We start from the raw sequence: 5,576 nt of genomic DNA on the forward strand, positions 1-5,576 counted from the left end.
TTATTATTATTATTACTGTTGCTTTAAAATTTTCTTATTTTTTTCTTTCGTTCGTTGGTTTGAGTCTGGCTGATGAATCCAACGCGAGAGGCATACACTAGAGAACAGTATGGGGACGAGGGAAGGTGGTTGCTCTTGAAGTAGACATTGGGGCTTTTCGCCGCTCCTCCGCGGTGGTCAGATGGTCAGAATCATGGTGGAATGCGTCGGGGCTTTTGCGATATATGTTGGTTTGTGCACGCCATGCAAGTCTGAGGCCTGTCTTTACTGTAATGATTGAAGTCTTTTGGAGCGATATCACAGAACCTCTGGTGTTCCTTGACACAGCCTTTGTATATAATGATACAGTACTACTGTCGAAAAAAGTTTTACCAGACGGCCACGGTTGCTTTATACATGTGGACGTCATTGACAATGGCATCATAATTGTTTTGTTTTGTTTTTTCAGTAAGGGGAAGTGGAGAGTGGTCCGTTTATATAGGTGAATGTATTAGACAGTTTATAACCGTAAAGGCAGTCTCGACTGTATTTCTTTAAAGACCTACAGTGTGTTCTATGGTCCTCTGTGAGTACGCCGTAGAAAATCTGGGGTGGCATTCTTTCGGCCTCAGTGCCGATGACGTGGCTGGTTACTCTGAGCCTGGCCATGATTATTATGGCCACAAAGCAGGTCAGCCCCACACGGTCAAGCACTTCCAGGTCTATCACTACGCCCTGCACTAGATACCTATGGTTGAACACAAGAATAGTGTGTGAAACTTCTAAAGTTGCCTAATGTGTCTGTCATACAGCCTACTGCCTACGTCTCACAGCCAATTAAAATGATTACAAGATCTATGGCATTGTGTGCTTCAATATTGGTACTTAGCTGGATGTTTTGGTTGTTTGATTACACCGTGTTTCGTCTTTGGAAAATCGTATTCTGTGTTTAGAATGGGGTTATACTTCATCAAAAATGTACCTCAATAAGATTTTACGAACAAACGCCTGACGTTCACGAACAACAAGTTTCTATTTTTCTACCCAGTCTCGGGAGAATTCTTGGCATCAAATGGCAGGATTAAAATACCAGACACCGAAGTTCTGAAAATGGCAAATGCCGAGAGTCTGTTAACTGAGTCCAAAAGCACTCAACTTCGCCGGACTGGCCATGTCGTAAGAATGTCTGATTTCAGAATCCCAAAGGTAGTATTCTATTCTGAGCTGTCCTCAGGGAAGCGTAAGGCTCGTGAACCAAAAAAGCGCTATAAAGACACTCTGAAAATGTCTCTGAAGGAGATAGATACTTCGACATGGGAGAACCTAGCTCCTGACAGACCCAGTTGTTGAGTAGCAGTCACAGTGGGCAGCAAATGATAACATGAAGTTTCACGAACAAGAAATGCTGAAACCAAAAGAGAAGCCTGCAAGCTGCACACATCCACAGTGGAAGTGAAGCTTTTACATGTTCAAAATGTAGAAAATTTTTCTTTGCTAGAATTGGTCTCATTGGACACAACAGAAGCCATAAGATGTCTTAACCTGTAATTCTTCAAATTCTTCTCTTTCACTGAAACAATATTCTCCTATGCGGATATATTTGTCATCGTCATACATTGACAGACGAGCTATTATTACACTAAAATATGGTATCCTGCACAGAATAAAAATTTGCAAGTTTGATTCCCTGCTCCGTCGGGTAGAACTTTTTATCTTTAGAAAAGGTGCTTTACGCTTTTTTCCTGGTTCACCTGGCTGTTAACAGGTAGGTAAAATAGGTCTACTTGGCGATTGACAGACGTGGAATATGTGAATAATGATGGAATGTTCCCAAACGCTACAATGTCGTATGTCCCCCAGGGGACCGAAACGGGTAACGCAATTAAACAGACAAGATAGACTATTGAACTAATTGAAGTCTTTGCGAATTCTTGTGAACGTTCAGGGAGATTGGGACCGCTCTAATTAGTGCACTTAATTGAGCTTTAACTTTTTAATGTTCCAATTATTATTTGAATTTTAAAAGTATGAATATGATCTTCATTACGTCAAATATTCCCGTTTTTGTTTTTGAAGATTAGAAACATGGATTCTTGAATCTTGCAAGGTAATTGTTGATTAACGACTTAAAAGGAGAATTGTCTATTTAAATGTCGATCGTGATGAGATTTTTAAAGAAAAGCAAAGGATACAAGGAATGTGTATGGTTGTAATTACCATGTTATTACACACAGCTCTTTATTTGTGTATTTGTCACGTTAGCATAGACTATCAATTGAACAGATTGCTTTGGATTTGAAAGAAATGCAGAATCTAGACATATCGAAGAACAAGCTATCAAATATGACCTTGAAGGAACATCTGAATACTCACAGTTCTGCCTCCCCGAAACTTTGGGCAATTTTCTTTACTTTGTAGAAGACATCAAGGAAAAAAGTCAATCTGATATCACGACGTGTTTTGTTTGTTTGATTGCTTGTTTGTTTATTTATTTTATGTGTTTGTTTTGTTTTCTTTCTTGCTGGTTTGTTTTTTTTGCGACATTATGGGCTTTTATCATATTATTAGCAGGGGCGAAGCGTCTATATAATCAAATAATCACTGCTTCCCTTCCTGATTTCGAAACATTGTCGCTGTTAAATTCATTCTTAAACGTAAACCTCTTAAATTAAATGTAAAAAGATGTTCGTAATCAACAATGAACAGTATGCCTAACATTCAAAACGGTTTCACGGCCACAGAAATAGCCTCCTCACCCCTCTCGGGCCACTCCATAAGCAGTCGCAAGCTTTGATTAAGTAAGCTTAAAGTAAGGCTGGAAGAGTCTACCAATAGAATTGAAGGGAACATGTGCATAGCAGTCAAAGCTGTTTCATTGCCACATATACCCTGTTCACCCCTTTGGGGCCTCAGTTAAAATCAATCACAAGCCCTGATTAAGTAAGCTAACTTACACTGGTCGAGTCTACCTCACAAACGTAGGGGAACCAACTCCTAATAATCTATTGACTGTTCCACGTGCTTGTTTTTTTCCCTCCATTTTTTACCGTCCTATAATCAGGTCGTGACCTCGATTATGACACCAGCCCCTGGCCGCGAAAGGCTAACAAAAACAGCCAAATGTGAAATTTAAAAAATGATAATTGTCATGTTCTACCAAAGAGTTAGACTCACTGGTAGATCTATAACATATAGATCTAGTACTGACATCTTTGTTTCTTTGCTTTGTGTTTATGTATTCACATCTAAAGTTAAATTTAATTTTAGTTGGAACTGATATTTAAAAAGATACTTTCCCGATTATTTTGGCGGTTGAGCATACAATATGAATTCCGGATTTGTTTTCATTCACAACTCAGAGTCGCCGCCTCGAGTAAGATTCTTGTGTGATATCTACAGGCCATATCTGATTCTGATCCCGTTTCACTTTGATTACCCTGTCAAACAAGTCAGCCTTCGCCCCTGGTTATTAGTAATGAATAGAAGACCCCTGTTGTTTTCAAAATTCGTTTATGTGTTCTTAAACAACTTTTGAGAACTTGTATTATGAATTCTTAACATATTTTAAGTCAAGTGCTCTTAGCATCAAGCTTTTCGTTGTTATTGCTTTTTTCCCCAGGTCCCTGCTTTCTGTTTTGACAACTCCCTTTTGGATACACGAATCGGGGTTAATATCGTTTCTCTCTTATAAGGACTAGCAAAAATAAATTGATTGGGTGTGAGTTGCATTTACCTGGCGAAACAGAAATTCTTATATTTTAAAAATGTACAAAATAATCACACGACCTGTGTGAACAGTACATTGCGTACCTTTGCAAATATTTTCGTGAAATGTCCAAGCCATGTAATGCAAATAACTGAATACAGAAAAATTCCCTTAAATGGAATTTTTAGAGAATTCATCAAATGTGAGCTTAGAATCAAGAGAAACCCACTTTTGATTATGTTGACTTTAAAAATGTTGTGTTTCACAACATGTCAAGCTATTTCGAATGCACTTCTTTGAATATCTCTAAAAGTGGACATATTTATGGAACGCAGATGGACAATGCCATGTCCGATAATGTCCTGATAGCAAGTTCATTTCCATAGTTTGATCACGTACCAAGCTGTGGATCGATTTTCTATCGCCGAATAAAGCAACTGGCTAGTTGAGCAGGTTACTTTTTTTATAACACTATGTCGACGAACTGGATATCCTTATCTTTACGAACACCTTTTCTGAACGAAATTAGGGCAAAGTATGCCGTGTCATGTCATGATACGGTGGAATCAGGCGCTCATCAATTTCTGGGCATGAGAGTTATTGGTGTCATCCAAAGGCTTGTTCATTTACCTTGTATTTAATGAAAAAAGTACCCATCTATCTTAAATAGAAGTCAACATAGTTGCTATTAAGAAGGTAGGGGTCGTCTGGTTTCTGAGGTAAAATTAGCGAGAAAATGGCCGCTAAAGTTTGGCGACTTCCATAGTTTAAGAGATCATGGAAACTAAAAGTTTACTTTTCTGTGGCTTTACTCAACGTTTTTAATTAAAATCCGCAAAGAAATGTGAGGCATCGTGGGGAAATCAGGCGCTCGTCAAAATAATGAAATCGAAGGAAAATGCATTTTTTTCTGTATGCAATTTTTGATGAATTTTTATCTTTCGGCTCAACATCTTTTATGTCCATTAAAATGCATTACTGTGTGGATTTTACTGGAAAAACTTGATTAAAGGCACAGAAAATGTACATTTACAGTTTCCAAGAACTCTAAAGCTTTAGAAGTCTCCCAACTTTGGCGTCCATTTTCTCACAAATGTTACCTCTGAAACAAGGCGACCCCCACCCCCTTCAATTGCAAATATCTCGACTTCTATAGATTATAGAAGGGTATTTTTTCCCCACCAAAAACCAAGACAAATAAACAAGCTTTAAGATAATAACATTAACTCTATATGCCCAAACATAGACGAGTGCCTGATTCCACCACGTCCTGACACAATTGTGTTTTTGAATGAGCCTAAAAGGTGCTGACCCCCCAAAAATAAAACTTCGAAAGAATCGCCAAAAAACGACGGAAAAGTGGCGGTTTCTTCGATTTCATTATTTTGATGAGCGCCTGGTTTCACCACTGTGGGTGGTTGGCGGGTGCTTTGGTGTAGTTTGCTCCTTCTTTCCTATCAAACATATATCGTCCTGATCTCCCCTACTTATTTTCTGTGTTTGTTACTCTCTTGTAACACCTCTAATCTTCGACACTCATATGAACTTATTGTGTTGCAAGTGCCGGCAAACTCTTACCCCCCAAAAAAGGAAAATTTTGAAAAAGGACAAAAAGGTTTCACTACGCTGTCTCACTCACAGCGATCCCCCCCCCCCTCAGTAAGTAGTAAGTTCCAGTATGTCGTCCTGGTTGAAGAAGAGAGGCTGGCGACCTGAGGGGTGCCCTAGCAGGTACGCCACGCCGTATCCTTTCTTTGTGAAGGGGACTCAGAGGTTGGCGGTGGAGGATACAGTAAAAGAGGTCAGTGTGGATGGACACTAAGACTTGATTACAGAGAGAGTGAGTGAGAGAGAGAGTATGTGTGTGTGTGTGTGTGTGTGTGTGTGTGTG

This window comes from Aplysia californica, unplaced genomic scaffold, assembly GCF_000002075.1.
Source record: "Aplysia californica isolate F4 #8 unplaced genomic scaffold, AplCal3.0 scaffold00043, whole genome shotgun sequence".
NCBI classification, from domain to species: Eukaryota; Metazoa; Mollusca; class Gastropoda; order Aplysiida; family Aplysiidae; genus Aplysia; species Aplysia californica.